Here is a 26,302-nt window from a genome sequence, read left to right on the forward strand (position 1 = left end):
GAACTCGGATCGGATCAGGATTAAGGGAACGGATTACGGACTGTATTTGGAAGATAGTTGGAGGAAGAAACGCCACGAAACTCAGGAAAGAAAAGTGTGGTGTGAGTACTACTTTCAATTACATAAACTTTCCCCCGGAGACACCACAATTGTTGGAGGATAGGGGCAGCTCCTGCTCGGGTTTGAGAATCGAAGAAAGTAAGTTTTTTTTTTTGTGTGTGTGGAAGTGGGTTTCGCTTTGCGTGTGTGGAGAAAAACAATGGAACAATTAATACAGCAATTGTCCCAGGACAGCAAGAAGCTATCCAAGCGCAGCAGGAGGCGAATCAAATTCAAAGCGAAACTAACGAACGAATTATAGAGGAGCAAAAATTAGTACGGGAAGAATTGCACCGATTGAGGGAAGAAATCCGGCAGGCCCCAGTAGCGGGGAGAGACACCGTTCAGGCTGATCAAATTGCGCTACAAAAGATGACAGAGCTTGATGATGTGGAAGCGTATTTAACCACCTTTGAAAGAACTGCCTCTCGAAATGCATGGGCCAAGGAGCGATGGGCCGGGAGAGTAGCCCCTTATTTAATTGGAGAAGCTCAAAAGGCCTATTTTGACTTAAAAGAAGAAGATGCAGAGAATTATGAGACTCTGAAAAGGGAGATTTTGGAAAGACTGGGGGTAACATTAGCAATACAAGCGTTCCGGTTTCACAATTGGAGATACCAACTGGACAAGCCCACGAGGTCTCAGATGTTTGACCTGGTACATCTGGCAAAGAAATGGCTCCAGCCAGAAGAATTAAACCCAGGACAGGTGGTAGAAAGGGTGATGTTGGATCACTTTGTGAGGAGTCTGCCTGTTCATCTGAAAAGGAAAGTGAGTGATGGGGATCCCCAGACAATGGACCAGGCAATTGACTTAGTGGACAGACAGCATGCCACTGCGGGCGTGATGGGGGAAGAAAAGGGGGAAGTTCAAAAAGAGGAGAGAAGAAGCCCCAAGAGTTCAGAAACTGAAATAAAGTATCGATTACTAAAGTACAGTAATTATCGGGGCCCGCCCCAATTTAAGAAATCCCTTCAAGAAAGGTCAAAACCGAGGCCACCACAAGGGAGAGCAACCTGTCGATGTTATAATTGTCATGAAGAGGGGCATGTAGCCAGCCCCTGTCCTAGCCGGTGTGAACCCAGGCAAGAGGACACTAGAGAGGAAGCATTAACATCACTACGGAAAGGGGAACATATAAATCAACGGTCAGGGTGGTGGACCAATTACCTTACCCGGTGGTGCTGGGAAAAGACTGTCCCTACTTCCTCCAAATTTGGAGTAATGTTCAGTCAGCTAGGCCAAGTCCCCTCCCGGGTACTGGAGACCCTGTCAACAATGCTGTAGCACCCCAGGAGAAGCGGACCCGCAGGAAGAAGGCCCCGAACTAGGAGATGAATTCCTGGGTATGGATATACCAGACTGGGAGACACCAGAATATCGAGGTAGGTTCGGGACGGCCCAGTTGGAAGATGGAAATTTGAGACATGCATGGGGACATGTGAGGAAAATCGATGGGAGGCTGTGTAATACCAAGGGTGCCCTGAGTTACCCATATTTCATGGTGAAGAACAACCTCCTATATTAGGCGCAGAGGAGAGATCAAGAAGAAGTAGAAAAACTTCTGATTCCACGGGCCTACCAGTCGAAACTCCTCAACTTGGCCCATAGCCACCTACTGGGAGGACACCTGGGGGTGAAAAAGACAACCGAGAGACTGCTCGCTCGCTTCTTTTGGCCAGGTATATATAAAGCCGTAGAGAAATATTGTCGGGAATGCCCGGAATGTCAGAAAACTGCCCCGCAACCTTATTATAGGAATCCTTTGATTCCTCTCCCAATTATTGAAACTCCATTTGAACGGATTGGGATGGATTTGGTGGGACCCCTGATCAGAACCGCCAAAGGACATCAGTATATACTGGTAATAGTGGACTATGCCACGAGCTACCCCGAAGCCATTCCCTTGAGAGTCGCCACTGCCAAAAATATAGCTAGGGAGCTAGTACAGGTTTTTTCTAGGGTGGGAATCCCCAAGGAGATCTTAACAGATCAGGAAACTTCTTTTATGTCCAAAGTCATGCGAGACTTAAGTAAACTATTGGGAATTCATCAGATCAGAACCTCAGTATATCACCCACAAACGGATGGACTGGTGGAACGTTTTAATAAGACCCTCAAAGGCATGCTGAGGAAGGCCATGCAGAAAGATGGTAAAAATTGGGATCAACTGCTCCCTTATCTAATGTTTGCGATTCGAGAAGTACCGCAGGCCTCGACCGGGTTTTCTCCATTTGAGTTACTATACGCTCGGAGACCAGGAGGCCTATTAGATCTGGTTAAAGAATCTTGGGAGCATCAGCCTTCATCTTTCCAGACTGTCATCGAACATGTCGAACAAATGAGAGAAAGAATCAACATTTTTGTGCCCATTGTGAAAGAAAACCTGGAAAAAGCCCAGGCCCAGCAAAAGCAGATTTACAATAGGGGAGCTATTGTACGAGAATTTCAGCCTGGGGACAAAGTTTTAGTATTGGTTCCGACCCCGGAATGTAAATTCCTGGCCTCCTGGCAGGGACCTTATGAGGTGGTTGAAAAGGTGGGTCCAGTCAACTACAAAGTCAAGCGACGTGACAAACGGCGTCCGCACCAGATCTACCATGTCAATTTATTAAAAAAATGGCATGGAGCAGAAGTACTGCTCACCCACTTCTCCCCTGACCCTTTGGAAGAAGAAACAGGTGCTGTAACCGTGGGGGACCTGGCTCCGCCCCAGAAGCAGGAATTACAAGAATTCCTATCACAGAACAAAGATGTTTTTTCCAGGACACCGGGTCAAACTCACCTCATCCAGCATAAGATTACAGAACCAGGGAAAAGGGTAAGATTGCCTCCCTATCGAATACCGGAAGCCAAAAGGAAATTAATTAAAGAAGAGGTAGAAAAAATGTTAAGTATGGGAATAATAGAGGAATCCCATAGCGAGTGGGCTAGTCCTATAGTTTTGATACCCAAGCCGGACGGAACTATTAGATTCTGTAATAATTTCAAAAGGTTAAACGAGATCTCGCTGTTTGATGCATACCCTATGTCTCGTATTGATGAGTTAATTGAGCGATTAGGTAATGCCCGATATATCAGTACGCTGGATCTTACGAAGGGGTATTGGCAGGTGCCACTGGCTGAAGAAACTAAAGCCAAGACCGCTTTTGCCACCCCTGAGGGGCTGTACCAATATCGGGTCCTACCGTTTGGTTTACACGGAGCCCCAGCTACTTTTCAACGATTAATGGACCGAATACTTAGACCATATTGTGATTTTGCGGCCGCCTACTTAGATGATGTTGTGATCCATAGTACGACCTGGGAACAACACCTACAACACCTGGAAGCAGTAACGGGAGCTTTACGAGAAGCAGGATTAACGGCCAATCCCAATAAATGTTGCCTGGGGGCCCGGGAAGCCAATTATCTCGGCTATACGATTGGGAGGGGAATGATTATGCCTCAAGATCGAAAGGTACAGTCAATCAAAAACTGGCCTCAGCCATCTACAAAAAAGCAGATACGAACATTTTTGGGACTGGCGAGTTATTATCGCCACTTCATTCCAGAATTTGCCTCCATTGCCGCCCCTCTGCATGACTTGACAAAAACAAGCTGTCCTGAAAAGGTAAAATGGACAGAGGGCCTTCCAGGACTTAAAAGCAACGTTATCTTCTCAACCGGTCTTACAGGCGCCGGACTTTAACAAGACATTCATGGTTCAAACGGATGCTTCCGATACTGGGGTTGGAGCCATACTGTCACAAGAAATTGATGGACTAGAGCACCCTATTTTATATATTAGTCGTAAGTTACACCCCGCGGAAAAACATTATTCAACGACAGAAAAAGAATGTCTTGCAATAAAATGGGCTCTTGACTATTTAAGATATTATTTGTTGGGAAGACAGTTTGTTCTGTATACCGATCATGCACCATTAACATGGATGTTGAAAAATATGGACAAAAACGATCGAATCACCCGATGGGGCCTTAGTCTTCAAAGGTTTCAGTTTCGGACAGTTTATAGACCTGGGAAAAAACAAGGTAATGTAGACGCCTTCTCCCGAATGCATTGTTTATTTTTTTTTTAGACAGCCCGAGGACGGGGCTGATCTCAGGGGGAGGGTATGTAACATGACCAGGGGAAGGGTCATTCGTAACAGGTATTTTCGGAATGACCTACTTAAAATACTAGATATGGACCTTAGCAAAATGGCTGCCAAAAACAATCAGCTGACCTGTAAATGGAAAGGGTCTACCCTGAGAAACAATGAGACACAGCTGAGCCGCATCAGGAACCGAAATATAAGTGCCCTGGAGGCAGTGAACAGCGCGGAAGCTGATAAGGTGAATGCAGTTTGGAGGAAAAGAGAGGAAAGAGGTGTATGTTAAAGATTGGGCTAAAGAATAACGGACTACTGAAAGGAGAAAGGGTTTATGGTTTTTGGATTACGGACACTAGATAAGGATACATCGCGGATTGGCTTTATTACGGACTTTTGGAACTCGGATCGGATCAGGATTAAGGGAACGGATTACGGACTGTATTGGGAAGATAGTTGGAGGAAGAAACGCCACGAAACTCAGGAAAGAAAAGTGTGATGTGAGTACTACTTTCAATTACATAAACTTTCCCCCAGAGACACCACAATACAATAATGAATTCTGTGGCCATTGTTTGGTTAATGTCATCCATGGCATTATTCTGAAACATAAAAGAAGAAATATCAGTTTTATCAGATTTTTTAAGATGAAAAATAATGGCAACATTTTATTATTAAATTTTATTAACATTAACAGCCTACAAAACAGTTTTAAGTTATTAGTTTCAAATAAACAGTGTTAAAATGGGAACTTAATTACTTAACTGTTACTCAATAATTTAGTCAGTTCAATCAGTTGTCTCAGTTAGCAAAGCTCTGTTCAGACTGTATTCTATTTTTTCTTTTGTAAATATTCAAAAGGAAAAAAAGTTAATTTTTACTGAAAATGTTAAATGTTTTCTTTTAGTTTAAAATTACTATAAAATAAATAAAAAGATTTTTCTGAAGCCCATAATTAATCTGATGAATCTGCATTCTGTAATACAAGAAGAAGCTACTTAGCTTAATGGACGTACTGTATAGAGAAAATAACATTATTTTAATATCAAGGAACACATGAAAGTGAGATGATTAGATTTGATTTGTAAATACAATTTATTTTTATTCTTCCAGATAAGTCAATATAGAACAGCAATTCTCATTATGGTGACAACATGGAGACAAAATTACACATAATTTATTGAACAACTGAATACCTTCAGTTTAGAGTCCAAAGCTTCATGCTGCTCCCTTAAATCAGTAGCTGATTTGCTACTACAAAACCTTATTGAGCAACTTTATTTCCAATTGGTCACAATCATAGACATCCAACCAGGAGAGTGACTTCTCAGACAAAAGAGTGTCCATTTGAACCACATTTGCAATGTCAGGAAAGCCACGGTGATGTGCAACAGTTTAACACTCCAGCTCCCAGTGAAGATGAACTGTTTAGTGCATTGTGTGATGTAATGCAGAAAGAAAATGATATCACAGAGATCTTAGTGAAGCAACATAGGTCATCCACACTGCCACAGTTGGAGATTCCCGTTTTCAGAGGTGATCCTTTGGATTACATGTTGTTCATTAGAGCCTTTGAACAGGGAGTAGAGGAAAGGACAGAGAGTTTCAGGGACAGGTTTTACATTTTAGAACCACTCACTGGTGGATAACTCATGGACTTATTATTAAGCTGTCTTCATATGGACCCAGAGAAGGGCTATTACACAGCAAAGAAGCTGTTGCAGGAGAACTTCGGAAATGAATTAAACCCGAGGATGGAGAGGCTTTGAATTAATTTTCACTCTTTCTCACTAGATTCAGTAATGCCATGATTGAGGTGGACTCTCTAGGCAAAATATACAGTGCAGCTAACATAAAAACTATCATTTTTAAGTTACCCTACAAGTTGAGAGAGAAGTGGAGGGCTGTAGCTTTCGATGTCCAAGAACAGCTGGGTAAAAGAGCCAGGTTTCAAAATCTTGTTAGCTTTATCAGAAAGCAAGGTAAAACAGCAATCCAGCCAGTGTTGGGAAATGTAAAGGAAAGTAATGTTGTGAAGGGTCGTGCAAATTTCAACACAAACACAGCCTCTCAGAAGAAAGGTGGAAAGAAAGAATTCTCTACTGCATATTTACCTCTTAATGGTGTACACATTACAGATGTAGGGGTTTTGTGCATTTACTGGGACGATTATTAATTGTAGCAGTAAGTCACAAAATGATTCTTTGATGGCTATTAGAAAACCGACCTTGCGGGATAACTCAGCAACGCACACACACGGATACTAATACACAACAATACATTTATTAATACATAAAATGTGTATATAAACATACTGTAACAGATCTTATAGTGAGGGTTAGCAGAATACAAAAGGTATATATTCAATCACGAGTTACAAATCAAGAGGGACATACATTCAGTATACCATTCATTTATACTGTTTCGTAAATGAACTTGGATTACAACTTCTACACTAGATATTCAAAAGCAAGTACATCACTCATAGGAATTAAGTTGACATTAACTGGGGTTGAGGTAACAATTTAATTCTCGAGCTGTAATGCAGCATGTTGAATACTCATCCAATCTGTGTGGATTCTGATCTCCCGCAGACACAAAGAAACAGTGGCGGGCTGTTGCTGAGTCCAATCGGCGTCCTCTGGCCCGGTGCCAGCCTGTCCTGTTGTGGCTGGAGGTGTGGGAGAGGAGGGAGAGATTCCTCTGTGACGCACTCGCTCTCTGAAGACCGGCTTGTTAGTGTTGGCTGAACTAACCGAGTTTGTGCACATGGAAAGTGACTGCAGGTCCAAGCAAGTCACGCTCTTTAGACGGGAAGAAGACTGGTTCGTTCCCGATGTAGCAATAGCCCTGAATCCTGAGATTCAGCTGTCCACAGTTCCGACCATAGTTCACTCATTTGTCAGGTGAGCGTTCACGGTGGGTTTACAAGGTTTGCTGCTTGGCTAACCTCGGGTGGATCATTTAGTTATGCGCAGCACCCTCTGTTCTCGACTCTTAGAACAAAGTAAAGTCCTGGCACTAGGACACACTGGCCGTTACGTGATTGTCTGAGATGAGTCTGAGAATGTCCTGGAGGAGCCCCCTTCTTGGCCCTCTCTGTATCCAAGACCACTGAGATGAGAGAGAGAGAGACTGACAAGGGAGCAGCAAACTTAATTCCTGTATTTTTAATAAGCCTTGCCGCTACACAGATGACCTCATTTAGTCCCTCAATACCACCTCCCTATCCAAGAAAGCACAGCAGCATCTCTATTTCCTGCTGCAACTGAGGAGGGCAAACCTTCCTCCCCCCATTCTTACCACTTTCTGTAGAAGCACCATTGAGAGCACCTTGACCAGCTGTATCACTGTTTGGTTTGGGAATTGCAACTCTTCAGATTGCAAGACCCTGCAAAGAATTGTGGAAACAGCTGAAAAGATCATTGGAGCCTCCTTCTGTTCCATTTCTGTCACCTATCATAAACACTGCTTACACAGGACCTCCAGTATAGTAGATGACCCCTCCCACCCCTCCCATAAACTCTTTTCCCTCCTACCATCTGGGAAAAGATATCGCAGTGTACGGGTTAGCTCAACCAGACTCTGTAACAGCTTCTTCCCACAGGCTGTCAGGCTCCTCAACACCCTGGAATCTACTTGCACCCACTCCAATTCCAGAAACAGGGTTTAAATCTCCCCAGTGTGTTGTGTATATTGTACTATGTGTTGCCTTGTAATTTGCACTATCTGCACTTTGCAGTATGTGTATACTGTCTACAATATCTGTGTCAGTGTCCTGTCTGTCCTGTCTGTATTTGGACCGTGGACCAGGAGAAACGATATTTCGTTTTACTGTATACTTGTATATGCCTGAAATAAATAATGTAAAGTTGAACTTGACCTTGAATAAGGACAAAAGGGACTCTTTGGCTTTGACAAACTCTTGTGTGTTCTGTAAGGGAGAGCATGTTCTTGAGGTCTATAAATGTTTAAGAAAGAAAACACATAAGGGAAAGCTTGAATTCCTGAGAAGCAAAGGGCTCTACTTTAGCTGCTTAAAGCAGGGACATATGAACAAGATAATGTAATGTAACAAGATAATGTAACAAGATGTAATGTGAAGTTGTGCTATCAGAAGTGCCCTCAGTGCCATCCTACTGTGTTAAACATGAAGAGAAAGGAAAACCTACTGAACCTATGGACAATACAGGTAAAACAGATGATAGTAAAAAGCAGTCAGTTACGAGCACACTTGTTAATGCAGACAGAAGCTCTTGTGGACACACTGAGGCTTGTGAGAGTGAGTGCATTCTCTCTATAGTGCCTGTTCATTCAAGTGAAGACAAAGAAGTGGCAGCCTGACAAGCTATGCCCTTAGAAAATGTGCAGAAAATCACAGAGCGCAATTCATGACCTGTGTTGTGGACACAGTACTGCATAACATTTACATTGATGACTTCCTCGAGTCAGTTAGCAATGAAAAGGAAACTGAAAGATGGCAAGGTATCTATCATAAGCCATAATCAAGAGGATAAAACACTCCACAGATCCCAGTGACAGAAAGAAATATGCTTGGGTGAAACAAGCTGGGGAGGGGACAGCATAAGAAGCAGATTGGAACACACTTAGCATTGTTAGAACTGTACATGTAGGAATTGTAATGTTAATGATTGCCAGATTACAAATTGTCATACTGTATACATAGGGGTGTGTAAGCCTGAATCGGCTAGAAATATGCCAATAAGAAGAACATTTTCAAATACACTTTTGGGATACAGTAAAATGTAAGGAAGACGGCCAATGGGATGGACTTGCTTTCTGGATCCTGAAGTCCTGGGAATCCTACAATAATAAATTATGTGACCCTTGTTTAGTTCATTTCATCCATGGCTAAATTATTCTGAAACATGAAAGATGAAAGGACATAAAAAAAAATAACCTACAAATGGATTTTAAATGATACCTTAAATTATATATTATTTTCAGTCATTTTAAATTGATTGTATCAACAAGGAAAAAATAATAATTTTAATGTAAATGTTAAATACTTACATTTGTTTAAAACTACAAAAAAACAGTCCAGAAGGGACACAGATCTACAACATAATCATGAGGCACTTTACACAATATGGCAGTGTCAGTGCTCTTCTGAAAGCTGTAAAGATCCACATAAGCCGAATGTCTTTCCAGTCATGCAACAAGTTCCACATATTTCTAAAGTTAATATTCAAACTATGGTATACAGATGCAGCCATTCAAAGTACGCAGCACAGACACGTACTGCGGGTAATTGGCTATGGCCTCGCGCATCGTGACGCAAAATAAAGCGGTATGTGATTGGTTGACCGACATGGGCACTTGGTCGGTCGTAGAAAGATTTAAATGTCTTTACTGTGCCCGTTTAAGTATTGAATATTTATATGGAATTTTACCACTGAAGGGAAATCTTAGTAGCTGAGCATAAAAAGAATAGGAGCATACTGTAACGCGTGTGAAGGCCATAAACGATATTAATTTTGGAACATAAACATACAGTATATGGCTGGTCTCGGTACTTTAAAGAAAAAATACACACCAGTATTCCATTTCTCCCTAAACATTTTAAGCATCGAAGTCTTTAACTAACGTGATACCGGAGTCAACAGGCATACTTTTAGAATTTGATTAAAAGGAATATAATATGGAATCACATATCTAAAGAAATTCATAACGATATAATTATATTCATGTACCGCAACACAAGAATAGTACACGCTGTACGATGTCTGTTGATACTGTTTCTGTAGGGCTTTTTCAACACTCATCATGTGACCTTGCCAGTGGCGTTTTGAGAAGCCACCTTTAAAGGCACTATATATAAGCGCTGATTCTTATGGAATGTGTTTTCTTTCTTCTTTTTTTCAGCATGGAATAAACCTATTACTTGATTCTTAAGGATGCCCGGTTCCGCCGGGGATTCAAAAAAAAACCTCATGGAATCGCGTGTCTAAGGAAATAGCAGTATAACCTTATTCATGCACAAACAGTGGCATGTTACATTATTAATTTGGGTGTCTCCTCTTGCAAGAAAGCTCTAAATTGCATTTTGAGTGCTGTTTTTGACTTTTTAAAAATTACAGCCCATAAATCAAGCTGATACTGTTTAGACTTTTAATTATTTTAAACTGTATTACAGCAGCACAATGCACAATGCAATGTAAATCGCTATCTTTGTCTTCTGCGTAATAATGTTCACCTCTCTGTCCAGCAAATTAACAATAGTAATAATAATGAACTTTATTGTATATAGCGACTTTAAAGGTGGCTCCACAAAGCGCTTTACAGGATAAAACAATAACAACAATACTGTTAGGCTGGGCAAACGATTTTTAATTTTTTTTAAAAAGAATTAAAAAATGAGATATAATGATTTGTTCCGGCTTAGACATTAACGAAGAGCATAACGAAGGTCATAAAGGTCATAAACGATATTAATTTTGGAACATCATTATGTAAACTGTATGTTGCTGTTATTGGTATTTTAAAGAAAAAATACTGTAAAATCCTGGGTTCGGTAAAATGTTTCAGGCATTCTTGTGAAGGACAACAGAGCTTTCACTGGCCGTTTATCAAACTTTATTGATAAAACAAAAACAAAAACTATCCGACCAAACCAGTAAAAGAAAAAAAGAATCAAGAATAACGGACACAACGCAAGCCTGCATTCTCTCCTCAACCATCCACACTACACTTTTCCCTGGGTTAGAGATTAAATAAAACTTCACTCGCACCAAACAAATTACCACACACTGAACATGTTAACCCAAATATGTCTCACAATACTTTTATGGTACATTACTTTGCTAAAATGTATTTAAAAATAAAAACGATTACAAACGCCAGCAGAGAGAGAGAGACACACACACAGTTCTTCATTGTCAAAAAGTAATTGTTTTTTACTTTGTCAGTACCCAAACGCAAACGCGTTATTAATGAAATGTTTTTATTCATTCTTAATCAACTCACAAGTTGTCATCTGTTGTTGAAGCTCTGTGAGACTAGACTCACACATAGTTAGACTTGACTATTTAACCATGAGATTATGTTTATGTTTATTAATCTTCCTTGTTATGCACTGAGAATGATAAGCACCCCAAACACGAGGGTGGCGTAGCGGTCGGCTCTGGCTTTCCCATCTATACCGATGGACTGCAAGTACAACCCCCCCTCCTTCTCTTGAGTGATGGGCAACAGTTTGATATCTGGGAGAATTGTTCGTTCCACTGGCATCTGTGAATTCCGCTATGTAAACGGTGCTTCCTGAGGGGAGATAGACGGCGGGGACAGCGTCAGCCAGGTCCTGGGCGGTGGTGAGCAGAGAAGCCGTGATGGAGTGTCCTGAGGCGGTGTGTGCTCTGTGGGAGGCAGAGCTTCCGCCAGGCATTGCAACCTGCGCGGTGGGGGGAGGCACTCATCGAGAGACAGTTGCTCAAGCGTTTGACTGCCGGTACACACTGTCTCCGGCTTCTGCATCTTCAGGAGTGTCTCTAACCTCCCAATCCTCCCCTGTAATGCGTCGTACTGCTCCCGCTGCTGCCAAAAAGTCTCCATACAGGTGCTGCTTCTACAGGTTGGCACCCTTGCCAGCGGCTGAGAGCAGAGTGCATTGCACTTTGACAGATTGTCTTCAAATCAATTGTTGTCAGAATATCCCCACCTCCAAACGAGAACAAAATTGCAACGATTTTATTAACTGTTTCAGTAACTTAAAGTATATATTTAAAGTAATAATTTAACAATATATGTAAATGTTTTAAGATATGTCTATGTTGTGAATGTCTGTAGATTGTATCTTATTTTTAGTTTTTGTTTTGTTTATAAGGGAGAGTGTCGTAGAGACGACTCCCTTACCCCCCGTCTTGATTTAAATACTTTTATTTTTTTCACAATGCCAGACAGAAGTCACATTCGCTGCAGCCAAATGGCTTTTATTATCGCGCACGGCTCCTCAATGGAATCGCTTTAACATGCTAATGCGTTGGTGTAACAGTCCGGGCGTGGCAAGCTTCTAATGTCTCCCGACTATGGCGAAAGGAACCCGGCTTTCATTGGAAGACAATGCACATATTTTACCCGTACATGAAAATATAATGCTGGCGCGTGGGCACGGTGGGGTGCTGTACCAGCTGTCAAAAAAAAGTTTTTTTTTAAAAAAAGTCAATTGAGTGTCCATAATATTGCAGTATGTGAAAAGACCACGGGCATTCTTCCTCCCCCTACATTCTCAGAGTAGAATAGAATTTCTTATTAGCACAATTTATTACAGTGCTAAATTTAATATTATTGATTACTAATAATTTATGCTAACACCTAGCTTTCTTAACGCGAGAAGTACTACCGTAAGTAGTACTTACCGGGTTTTAGTGGGGGGGGAGGTGTCTTTTGCTGGAAATCTCACCCCCTTCTACTTTGAAAATACCTGTGAAACCGGTTTAATTCGTCACAACCAGCACTCCAGCAGAGAGATGAAAACCACGCTGCACCTGGCGAATGCACATCAATATGTTTGGGTTTTGGGCTCAGGTTAACATGATCAGTGTTCAGTGTGTGGTAATTTGTTTGGTGCGAGTGAAGTTTTATTTAATCTCTGACCCAGGGAAAAGTGTGGTGTGGACGGTTGAGGAGAGAATGCAGGCTCGCACGGTGTCCGTTATTCTTGATTCTTTTTTTCTTTTTCTGGTTTGGTCAGATAGTTTTTTTTGTTTTATCAGTAAAGTTTGATAATCGGCCAGTGAAAGCTCTGTTGTCCTTCACATGAATGCCTGAAACATTTTATCGAACCCAGGATTTTACAGTATTTTTTCTTTAAAATACCAATAACAGCAACATACAGTTTACATAATGATGTTCCAAAATTAATATCGTTTATGACCTTTATGACCTTCGTTATGCTCTTCGTTAATGTCTAAGCTGGAACACATCATTATATCTCATTTTTAATTTCTTTTTTAAAAAAAATAAAAATCATTTGCCCAGCCTAACAGTATTGTTGTTATTGTTTTTATCCTGTAAAGCGCTTTGAGGAGCCACCTTTAAAGGCGCTATATACAATAAAGTTCATTATTATTACTATTGTTAATTTGCTGGACAGACAGGTGAACATTATTACGCAGAAGACTATTTACGTTGCATTGTGGATTGTGCTGCTGTAATACAGTTTAAAATAATTAAAAGTCTAAACAGTATCAGCTTTATTTATGGGTTGTAATTTAAAAAAAAGTCAAAAACCACACTCAAAATGCAATTTAGAGCTTTCTGGTAAGAGGAGACACCCAAATTAATAATGTAACATGCCACTGTCTGTGCATGAATAAGGTTATACTGCTATTTCCTTAGATACGCGATTCCATGTTTTTTTTATTTTTTAATCCCTGGCGGAACCGGGCATCCATAAGAATCAAGTAATATGTTTATTCCATGCAGAAAAAAAGAAGAAAGAAAACACATTCCATAACAATCAGCGCTTTTATATAGCGCCTTTAAAGGTGGCTTCTCAAAACGCTTTACAGGATAAAAACAACAATAACAACAACAACAATATTGTATTTCATTGCACTTTGACAGATCATCCTTACATCAATTGTTGATTTAAAGTTTGACAGTAACCCTAACACTAACCCTATTTTATTTTTTCAAAGAAATGTTTGTTAAAGAAAGTCATGGCTCCGGCTGGATTTGAACACCCAATGTGTGATGTGTGAGTCGGGAACCTAGCCCACAGCGCCACTGGCAAGGTCACATGATGAGTGTTGAAAAAGCCCTATAGAAACAGTATCAACAGACATTGTACAGCGTGTACTATTCTTGTGTTGCGGTACGTGAATATAATTATATCATTATTAATTTCTTTAGATATGTGATTCCATATTATATTCCCTTTTAATCAAATTCTAAAAGTATGCTTGTTGACTCCGGTATCACATTAGTTAAAGACTTCGATGCTTAAAATGTTTAGGGAGAAATGGAATACTGGTGTGTATTTTTTCTTTAAAGTACCGAGACCAGCCATATACTGTATGTTTATGTTCCAAAATTAATATCGTTTATGACCTTCACACGCGTTACAGTATGCTCCTATTCTTTTTATGCTCAGCTACTAAGATTTCCCTTCAGTGGTAAAATTCCATATAAATATTCAATACTTAAACGGGCACAGTAAAGACATTAAATATACATATAAATACTGTATACAGTACAGTTTGCATACAGTAATATGTTTATGTTCCTAAATCAATCTCTTTTATGAGCATGTGAAAGGCATGATGAATTGGAGATTCTCAAAAATTACTGTACTTTGCATGATTGGAAACAAATGCGTGATTGCGAAATGCTGTGGTGTTACTTTTACAAAGCTGGTCAATGAAAAAAAGAATGTAGACCAGGGCAATACTTTGAGTTTACAGCTTGTCCAAGGTCATTCATTATTAATACTATTAGTAATATCTTCGTTAAAGACTTTGATGGTGACAGCTCAAACATGAGAGGTTGAGCTTTATTAGCTCCATCTTGAGGAAATTCTGGATACTATTATTTTACTTAAGGTACCACGTGGTATTATGAGGTACTATACGAGAATTTACGTTAACTCACTGTCGGCTGCGTCAAGCGCACCGCAAAATAATGCAGTATCGCCTGCTCGTTTTGAATGGCTGCATCTGTAGAATGATGCCAAAATATAAAAGTGATATTATTTTTCATCATATATAGCTTAATTATTCTCACAAAGTGTCTTATAAAATGTCAAATAACAGCACAAATTAATAGGGAAAAAATATTAATTATGTTAGTAGTTATTCATGAGCAAGAAAGCATGAACACCTGTTAGGTTTTACAACATTCACTGGGATTCACACAAAATAGTAGCAATAGAATTCAAATGCAATGTAATCGATAAAGCATGATGATTTTTTCTAATTTTCAATCAATGTTTTTCTTTCCTGATGTAAAAACACAAATATGTTAATTTCCTTGTGAAATATTAGCTGTTTTGATTTATACAGATTTCCTGATTTGTATTTTGTAGTGCAAAAACTTCTGGGCAAAGGAAAAAAAATCTTGTAATCCTGTAAAATATTGCAACAGCTTTGCAAATTCTTGATAATTGATACATTTTTCGCAGGTAAAATAACTACAATTACTCACATGTGAAATTACTCTGGTTCTAAACAAAACCTTTTAATTTGAAAAACTTTACAATCCTGTGTAAATGCACGATAATTGATGGTTTTTCTCTTGTAAAAATAACTATTGTTATTCCTATGTGAAATCCCCCAATTTGATTCTACAAATGCTACCTTCATTCCAAACATAACACGTAAGAAAACCTTTATTTCTCTGTTATGATCAAGAGCAAAGCATACTTACTTGCTCTAAGCATTGTAATAGACTAAGGAAACGGCTTAGGATATGTAGTGAACAAAGAGTAAATACTGCAAAGAAAAGTTAAAACTAAAATGTTGATTACATAAGTTCCCCCCCTCCCCCTGAATCAATACTTCATGGAAATATCTTTGGCAGTACTTAACATCTGCAAGTTTTTTTGATAAGTCTCTTTGTACAATAGGATGGTATATCTTTGTCCATTCATCTTCGCACTCTTACACAAGATATGTCCAGTTGTTTGGGAATTGGAGATGGACAACAATTTTCGAGTCTTACTAGTTTTATCAAATTGATGTTGAGATTAAAAAGTGCTCATTTTAATTATTCAAGATTTAGCCAGTAATGGTCACTTTAAAAAATGTGTATACATCAATTGTAACACAACAATATTAGATATCATTGTAAGTGAAAGTCTGAAAGGATCTGTATCTGATCTGTATCAATATACTTTGTTCAGCCACTCAGATTGTGTGTCAAAACTCATTACGTTTTGACACACAAGTCACTCACGTCAAGAAGATGTAAGTGTAACATGGCACACTGCCCTTGAATCTCAACTGGCCGAAGGATTGATATCCTTTCATTAAGACTATTCTTATTCAGTTGTTTTTAATGAGTTATCAACACTAACTTTAAGCAACGCAAGAGTGACCTGTAATTATTTAGAATCTAATTTTAGATGTACTATATCTTTTGGATTCTTTGTAACACCCTAGATATTTTCTGTTCTTGGAGAAATTTTGGTAGGACAGTCACTCCTACGTAGTGTAAGAGGACCAGGGGAAGGGTCATTTATAACCAGTATTTCCGGAACGAAACACTGAATATACTCGATATAGACCTGGGCAAGATGGCCGTCAAGGATAACCAACTGACCCGCTGTTGGAAAAGGCCTATACAGCAAAACAATGAGACACAGGTGAGCCACATCAGGAAACAGAATATAAATGCCCAAGAAGCAGTGAGCCAGTGCAGAAGCTGATAAGGTGAATGTGTTTTGGAGGAAGAAGAGGACTAGGATTGTGCTTGAAAGGAGAAAGGAGAAAGGAGAAAGGAACAAGGAACAAGGAACAAGGAACAAGGAACAAGGAACAAGGAACAAGGATCTACAGTTTACGGTCTATGACTACGGTTTACGGATTACGACTTGGTTACGGTACAGATTGGTGTGCACATACGGACTTTGGAATTTGGATTGTTTAAGGGTACTGGAAATGGATAACGGATCGGAATTGGAAAACGTAAGAACAAAGAAATGGAGATCAGTTTGGTGTGAGTAACAGCCCTTTTACACCTGCTTTTTCCCTGGCGGCACCACAGAAGACTGACTGTGGTCTTGAACTTTTTCCATTTGTAGACTGATCTGCAAACAACCTGATAAAATCTTATTATTCACTAAATTGATTTAATGAGACTAGGGGGTTATTAACTTTTTCACATCCCCTGAACGTTAATTCAAATTTCATTGTTTCCAGACACATTAATTGCTAAATATAAATCTTTCAAGATATTTATATTAAGACTGGTTTTGATTAAAAAACTATGAACATTTTTTGCTTTATGAAATGGTGTTGACATTGTTTTTATTTTCTCACATTGGCATTTGCTGATTCTGTTCAGACATACTTCATCTATTTTGTGGCTTCTGACATCAACACATTCCTTACCCCACAGTTTTAAGAAGTCTGGATGTTCTCTTTCATCCTCTGATAATGAATAACTCTATTGGTAATGTGATTGATATTTTTTTTATCTGGATAATGTTTTGTAGGCAGTTGGTTTCAAGATTATGTCAGTGTCACAGATAGATGGGATTGGGAAAAAAATCTATTTTTAATAATTTGACATTTGATAATTTGGGGTCCTCGCTTCACCTATTTCATTATTTCTTTGGGGGATTTCTTTTTGTTGTTTAGAAAGAGGAGAAGGAGGAATTGGGAGTTGTATTTTATTTTTGCACTTCTCTTTTAGCACCTGCTTTGAGTCTGAGTTTGCTATTGAAGTCAATGATCAATCTTTGACATTGGGATTAAATATCTGCTACACTAGTTTAATATGTCCTAGAATGCATACTTTTGTTTCCTATCTTTACAGTGTTGGAGAAGGTTTTAATTTGCTCCAACAATCATAAATTATAACAGTAAATTGTGAGGGTACTTTTCTCCAACGTTTATGAGTTTTTGCTTAGTATATACATATACATTATTCAACATACATATAAAATAAATACATACACATATATCATAGATACTGTACCTTATAGAAAACAGTTTCAGAATATAAAGAGAAATGAGAGAACAACACCTTGTTTCACATAGCTGATTAAATATATTTTTTCTTCTTTTAACTTTCATTGAACAATGAACTTCTACATTTGTCTACCTCTTCAACACACATGCTGATGTTAGCCCAACCTTCATATATCAGTGTGTAAATTACACACAACTCCATAGAAACCTTGTCAGTGTATTTATTTTCATTTCTGTTAAGTTCCAAACACACTCTCTAAGACTGATACATCTGTAGCGGCAAGGCTTATTAAAGTACAGGAATTAAGTTTGCTGCTCCCTTGCCAGTCCCTCTCTCCTTCATCTCAGTGGTGCTTGATACAGAGAGGCCATTCCATTTGGTTAACAATTAAGGTGTTTTTCTAGCTGATAGAGTGTCCTGATAAGGAACAACTCCCAAGGCTGAGACACATCAACCACTCCAACAAATGGTCATCTCTGGCTCCTTAAAGTCTGGGAGATTCTGGGAGAGTCTCATCCCAAGTTTGTTTAAAACCCTAAGGTCAGAGTGCATTTTTACTCATCCTCAGCCAATCAGGAACTGGTATGGCAGGTTAACCCCACGTGGGACTTGGATGCCCATGAAACTTTCAACCAATGAACGACCGTAGTTCCTCCAGGTAAAACAGGCAGTACAGGGCTTCCTCAGTGCGCCTCCTGGACATTCTCAGACTCAGAGCTCCTCCTGAGCATCCTCAGACTCAGCTCAGACAACCACGTAACGGCCAGTGTGTCCGAGTGCAGGATTTTCCTTTGTTCTAAGAGTCGAGAACGGAGGTCACCAGCGCGAAACCAAAGGATCCACCTGAGGTTAGCCCAGCAGCAAGCCTCGTGAACCCACCGCTAACGCTCACCTGATCAACAAGTCTTTAGAGAGCCCACTGCTAGAGCATCACAGCAGAAATCTCTCCCTCCTTCTCCCACACCGCCAGCCGCACCGGCCACTGCCTGGCACCGAGCCAGAGAACGCCGATTGGACACAGCAACAAGCCTGCCGCTGTTTGGGTCCGCGGGAGATCTGAATCCACACAGATTGGATGAGTATTCAACATTCTGCATTACAGCTCGAGAATTCAATTGTTACCTCAACACAGTTGATATCAATTTAATTCCTAGGAGTCATGTACTTGCTTTTGAGTATATACCGTAGAAGTTGTAATTCAAGTTCATTTACGAAATGGTCTAATTGAATGATATACTGAATGTATGTCCCTCTTGGTTTGTAACTCTTTGTGATTGAGTATATACCTTTTGTACTCTGATAACCCTCACTATAAGATTTGTTATGTTTATATGCACATTTTATGCATTAATAAATGTATTCTCATGTAATAGTATCCGTGTGTGTGCGTTGTTTGAGTTATCCCGCAAGGTCGGTTTTCTAATAGCCATCAAAGAATCATTTTGTGACTTACTGCTACAATGAATAATTGTCCCAGTAAATGCACAAAACCCCTACATTTACTGGTGCCTCGTGAGAGGATGCCTACACATCAATAGCTGAGAGTTATGAAGCTCAATTGAAAGGGGAAGATTACTGTATTTTGATCACTAACTGATAATTATGTTTTAAGGGGCTACACTTTTACACCAAGTGCTTGGTAAAATCTTTTTCTTTTTCAGGGTTCTTACCAAACTAGCTCTGTTTTTTTTAGTCCTCAGACAGTAAATGATTGGATTCATGACAGGAGGGAAGACATTTTGAAAAACTGATGCCATGATGCACATGTCCACTGAGGTTTCAGGAATCCTGTAGGAGATGAAGACAGCTGTCAAAGTAAGGAAGTACACAGAAATGACCAGCAGGTGAGAGCCACATGTGGAAAAGACTTTGATCCTCCCTTCAGGACTGGAAATCTGGAGCATTGCCTTAACAATCTTCAGATAGGATAGCAGGATGAAGAAGATAGGGATCAATAACACATACATGCCAATTGCTAAAGCCACATAGCTGGTCAAGACAATGTCCGCACAAGCCAAACACAGCACTCCAGAAAAGTCACAGAAGCACTGCAAAACCTTGTTGGGTCCATAGTATGGCTTTGTCATCTCCAGAAGAAATGTAACACATTTAACATTGTAGATACAGTAAATGTAGGAAGTATAATGTCAATGACAACCAGGCTGCACATTGTCGTATACATGGTGGTGTGTAAGCCTGAGTCTGCTGCAAATATGCCAATAAGAAGAACATTCCCCAATTTAATTATATTATATAATTAAGATACAATGTCAAGAAGACAGCGAAGAGGATCACTTTGCTCTCTGGGTCTTGAAGTCCTGGGAAACAGACAATGAATTCTGTGACCTTTGTTTGGTTCATGGCATCCATGGCTATTTTATTCTGGAATATGAAAGAAGAAAACATGTCAGATTTTTTTAAGCTGAAAAATAATGGCAACCTTTTATTGTTAAATTGTATTGACATTAACTGCCTAAAACAGATTCAAGTTATAATTCGAATTTAAAATTAATCTATTGATACTGAATAATTCAGTCTGTTGTATCAGTCAGCAAGGCAACTTCATAGAACAAAAAAGCTCTCTTTGTTGTTAACATCAAAGCACTGTTCAGATTGCATTTCTGTTCAGATTGCATTTCTGAATAGTTGAAACTATTCAAAAGGAAAAAGAAAAGTTATTTTTTACTGAAAATGGTACATTTTCCTTTGTTTAAAATGACAATAAGTTTCAGTAAAATGACAGTTTTCTGAAGCCCATACATAAATTCATTAAGCCACAGATGTCTTTGCAGTCACTCAAGTAGACCTGCAATCATTTTCTTGTTTAAAACTAAAAAATGTAGATTTCACAGACTTATTTCCTCAGCACTCTGCAAAGTGAAAAATTGGTGCCAGAAGATATTGCAATATTTTTACATTTCTAAGTGCATAGAAAGTTTTAATGAATATTACTCCTTCTCTTTCTAAATCAATATTTATTACTGCACCTAATAATACAGACCACTGTAGAACATCAGTAAAAGAAGGAACTATTGAATTAGATCTGCAGTGCTGTGTTTATGTGCAATGACATGTTTAAGAAACTGAAGAAGAGATGAAAAACTCTGAGTCACATTTTAGCAAAAAAATACAAATGCAATACAATCCATAAAATCCAATTTAATAATGTACTGCATTGATACACATCATGGCAATAAACTAATGCTGTGCCAAACATGGCAAATCTGAGGTCTGTGTGTATTGCTAAAGCCTGATCTCTGCTGAACCAATGTTTTTTTGCCCTGTTCTACTCTATTTCAGTCAACAATAGACAATACACATACAGTATGTAGGTAATTTTCTTAAAAACAAGGACATGTTGTTTGTTCTAAGCTTTAACAGATTTTCCTTATAAATAAGCAAGTAAACTTGTTTATTTTCTTACACTTCTTTGGGTGTAAGAAAGACAGGGAAGTCAGCAAAGAATTTTCAGCAAGAAAGTCAGCAAAGATATTTATGCTCAATTTGGTCAAAATACTTTTTGGGTTAGTGATGCAATATCTGTAGCCTTGTGCATCATGTGGGAGATGAGATGAATGTTGTCTGATACAGTGACTTTAAATCAAACAATACTGAGAGTGGTTTTCCGAAGTAATTAGATTAATATCAAGCCAGCATATTAACACCATAACATTTAGCTTGGAGTCTTAGCAAATAAGGAAAACACTAGGATTTCTCTAAAAGGCACAAGATATTTGTTTTGTTTTTTTAGCTGATAGGAGAACAGTGTTAGTGTTAACATCCCTCCAAAATTGCTTAATGGCATTGTAGTGGCAAGGTATATAATTACACTAAAATAATGCATTATTTAGGATTTCTGTTGCCTTGACGAGACAATAATCTGTCATTTGAGGCTTCTTTGTAAAGCATGTGGAATGTAACTGAAAGGGCTCATTCTGATAAACATCATATCCTAAATCTGAAACGCAAACCAGGCCATCATAAACTAGGTCTATTCTCAACACATCTAATGATGATTGGTTAGAATGGCTCCTCTCATGCTTGCACTCACAAAAGGAGACTGGCTTTACTTAGACCCTACTGTAGGTCAGAGGTCACGGTCAATCAACCAAAACATGAAGAGCAAAAGTGGAACCCGCAGGGTGGAGAAACATTACACTTGATGACATCATAACAGTTCGCCAACCGTGATTTCCGGATTTGAAAGGTGCTGCATACGTCACTTGCTCACAGTCCTTCTCTCTCTCCATTGAACCTGGCAATCAGACAACATTACCAGCCAGAAGACTGCAACTGTTGTCCAAGTCAGGAGTGTAAATTTAATTCAAGACAGGCAAAGAGAGTGAGTCTGTACGTAAATAGATAGATAGATAGATACTTTATTAATCTCGTGAGGGAAATTGCAGTGCAACAGCAGCTTAACACAGACAACATAGACACAGTGTAACAAATGATACAATAATAATAATACAATACATACAATACAATCAGTACAGTGAGACGTGCACTAAGAAGAGTTACTCACAGTCCAGAACACACAAAGAACAATCCAGAACAGAACAGTACAGTACATAAAGTCTTATTGCACAATATGACTATAAATATAAATATAAATGTATTGCACAGGTCCCTGGCATATATTGCACAAAAACGGATTTAAACGGGAAAAGAAAAAGAACAGATGTATCAGTTTACTGTTCAGTCTAGAAACAGGTCACTGTCAGTGTTGCCTCTGCCCAGACGCAAGGTGGATGCGTTGTACAGTCTTATGGCAGCAGGCAAGAATGACCTCCTGTAGTGCTCCCTGTCGCACCGTGGATGAATCAGTCTATTGCTGAACGTGCTCTTCATTTCTTCAATCATGTCATAGAGGGGATGGGAGATGTTGTTCATGATAGCCTCTAGTTTGGACACCATTCTCCTCTCAGCCACTACCTCCAGGGGGTCCAGGCCAGACCGAATGACAGAGCTTGCTTTACTGATGAGCTTGTTCAGCCAGTTAGAATCCACTGATCTAATCCCAGAGCCCCAGCATACCACCGCATAGAAAATGGCGCTCGCCACCACCGACTGATAGAACATATGTAGCATCTTACTACACACATTGAAGGACCTGAGCCTCCTCAAGAAGTAAAGTCAGCTCTGACCCTTCTTGTAAATGGCCTCGATGTTCTTAGACCATTCCAGTCTATCGTCGATGTGCACTCCCAGGTACTTGTACGAGTCCACCATCTCCACGCCACTCCCATGGATGTAGACTGGAGTAGGTTGGACCCTCTTCCTCCTGAAGTCTATCACCAACTCCTTAGTCTTTGTTACATTCAATTGCAGGTGGTTCTCCCCACACCACTCCACAAAGCTGCTGACCAGTCCTCTGTATTCTTCCTCCTGCCCACCCTTGATACATCCCACAATTGCAGAGTCATCTGAGAACTTCTGCAGGTGGCATGACTTTGAGTTGAATTTAAAGTCTGAGGTATAGAGGGTGAAGAGGAATGGAGAAAGAACCGTCCCATGAGGAGCCCCTGTGTTACTTACTACCTGTTCAGACACACAGTTCTGAAGTCTCACAGACTGGTCCTCCTGGCAGGTAGTCAGTGATCCACGAGATCATGGAGGCATCGACTTGCATCTCCTCCAGCTTCCTCCTCAGAAGTAAGGGCTGGATGGTATTGAAGGCACTGGAGAAGTCGAAAAATATGATCCTTACAGTGTTGCCAGCCCTGTCCAGGTGTGAGTAGGCCCTTTGCAGCATGTAGATGATTCCATCCTCCACACCAACACTGGGCTGGTAGGCGAACTGTAGGGTGTCCAGTGATGAGCTAACCAGGTGTCTCAGGTGGGATAAGACCATCCTCTCCAGTGTCTTCATGACGTGAGAAGTCAGTGCAACTGGTCTGTAGTCATTGAGGACAGAGGGGCGCCCTTTCTTTGGTACCGGGACCCGGCATGATGTCTTCCAGAGCACAGGGACTTTCTCCAAGTGCAGGCTCAGGTTGAACAGTCGCTGGAGCACTCCGCTCAGCTGATCAGCACAAGCCCTCAGAACTCTGGGACAGACGTCATCTGGTCCTGTGGCCTTACCCTGGTGTAGCCTCTTCAGCTCCCTCTTCACCTGGTCAGCCGTGATGGTCAGCCTGGCCTGGGTCATGGTGCTCATAGCGCTTTCAGTGCTGCAGGTGTTAATGGCGGAGGTGTTGGAGAGTGGCAGCTGTGGGGGATGGGGAGGTGAGTAGCTGTTGGGGGTTGTAGCTGTAGCGGCCATGATTGTGGGGAGATGGAGGAGGTGTTGGGCAGTCGCAGCTGTGAAGGGTTAGCGTGGGGCTGTGGGGGGGTGGGTGTTGAGCGACAGAGGGCCCTGAATCAAACCTGTTAAAAAAATGGTTCAACTCGTTGGCCATCTCCAGGTTCCCCTCCATTGCACCCCCAGCCTGTTTGAAGCCAGTGATCTCTCTCATGCTGCTCCATACGTCCCTCACCCTATTCCTTCGCAGCTTGTCCTCTACCTTCCTCCTGTAGGCATCCTTGCTCTCTCTTAACTTCTGCTTTAGTTCCCTCTGTACACGCTTGACCTCTTCCTTATCCCCCCTCCTAAAGGCTCTCTTCTTGTCATTCAGAGGAGCCTTCAGGTCGCTGGTGATCTAGGGTTTGTTATTGGAAAAGCAGTGTATTTCTTTGGTGGGGATGGTGTTGTCTACGCAGATATTAATGTAGTCAGTGACACAGTCCACCATGTTTTCTATGTTGTCCCCATGTGGTTCGCACAGCACATCCCAGTTGGTAGCCTCCAAAGCACCACATAGATCCTCCATAGCCTTCTGAGACCATCTCCTCACAGTCCTCATTGTTGCAGGTTGGCGCTGGACAATAGGCGTGTATAGTGCTGTAAGCAAGACAAGGTTGTGATCTGATCTGCCAAGGGGGGGAAGGGCTCTGGAATTATATACATCCTTAGCATTGGCATATAATAAGTCCAGTGTTTTATTTTCTCTGGTTGGGCACTTAACAAACTGGTGGAAAGTAGGCAAAGTGGTGGAAAAAGAGACGTGGTTAAAGTCCCCTGAAATAGCTATAAAAGCGCTAGGGTGCTTTGTTTGTAGCCTGGGTGTGACTGTGCGTATGACGTCACACGCTGCCCCTGCGTTTGCCGTGGGTAGAATGTAAACAACAACAAAGATGACACATGTAAACTCCCGCGGCAGATAGTATGGACACAGTCCTATGGCAACCAGTTCAATGTCCGGGTTACAGACACGCTCCTTAACATGAATATGTCCAGGATTACACCATCTGTTGTTGACAAGCACCGCGAGCCCCCCTCCTTTCCTTTTATCGCTCTTAGTGTTTCTGTCCGCCCGCACCGTCTGGAAGCCGCCAATGGTAACATTCGAGTCCGGAGTAAGTTCCTGCAGCCACGTCTCGGTGAAACACATGATACTGGATTCTCTATACTCCCTCTGACTCCTCACCAATGCTCCCAGTTCGTCCATCTTGTTCACTAAGGACCTCACATTTCCCAAATGTGAATTCTACACAAGATTCTTTTTACAGCATAAGTAATTTTGTGCCCCGAGAACTCATTGATAGTTCACTTGTTCACCAAAACTAATATAGGTGGACTCTTTTGTGGATATTCTAAATTTCAGAGCACACCAGAAAAAAAGCTGAGATGAATCAATTTCTCTCTACCCATCTCACATGAGGTCAGACCTGAGTCAGACACTTTCAAAGACAGATTTTAAAATCCTGCCGAGAAATCCAGTCATGTTCACTTGGTTGAGGTACCTTTTCTGTGATTTTACAGTTTTAAGTTTAGATGGAGTAGGTATAATAGGAACATTTTTACTTTGTTCTCCAAAACAATGGTGTATGTCAACTGAATAATTTACCTTTGTTTGCAAGGAGAGTGTAAGCTTGGAGTTAATATTTGTCAAAAAAGATTTAATTTTACTGAGAACTGAAATCTTATTGACAATTTCTCTTACACTGTAGCAATTATATTGCTACATTTTTCAGCTGAGACATTTTTATCTTTTTTTTGTTTTTCCATCTTCTGATCACAGTGTCACAGTGAGGTTTGAACCCCTAAAACAAGAATTATTCCTACCTTATATACGACTACGCCACCTAGCAATGCAAACAGGGAGGTAGGCCCTTTTTCTTTTACCACAGGTTTTGTTCATCTCCCAGAATCACCAATGCTTATACAGGCCAGTGACAAGCATTAGTATCATATACTGTAAGTGCCCTATTTATTTTCTATTTTCAACAACAAAATTTACTTCAAAGGGTCATAATGAATTCCTGAGGGTCAGCTGTCCCTTTAGGTGATGAAGAGAGGGCGTTACAAAGTCTTGATGGTACAGAGAAGAATGGCCATGCATAGAAAAGGGATGCCACACAGTCCAATTTCCCAAGTCTCCATTTGGGCTATATCAGGAGTTCTCCTGCTGGCTGCA

The 26,302-nt window shown here is 40.3% G+C and overlaps 1 pseudogene; it reads right to left on the minus strand.

Moving 5' to 3' along the window:
• Positions 1 to 11,279: 11,279 nt before the first annotated feature.
• On the minus strand, positions 11,280 to 25,333 carry LOC148836383 (uncharacterized; annotated as a pseudogene).
• Between the last annotated feature and the right edge of the window lie 969 nt (positions 25,334 to 26,302).

This window comes from Atractosteus spatula, chromosome 4 (assembly GCF_055471065.1).
Source record: "Atractosteus spatula isolate fAtrSpa1 chromosome 4, fAtrSpa1.hap1, whole genome shotgun sequence".
NCBI lineage: Eukaryota > Metazoa > Chordata > Actinopteri > Semionotiformes > Lepisosteidae > Atractosteus > Atractosteus spatula.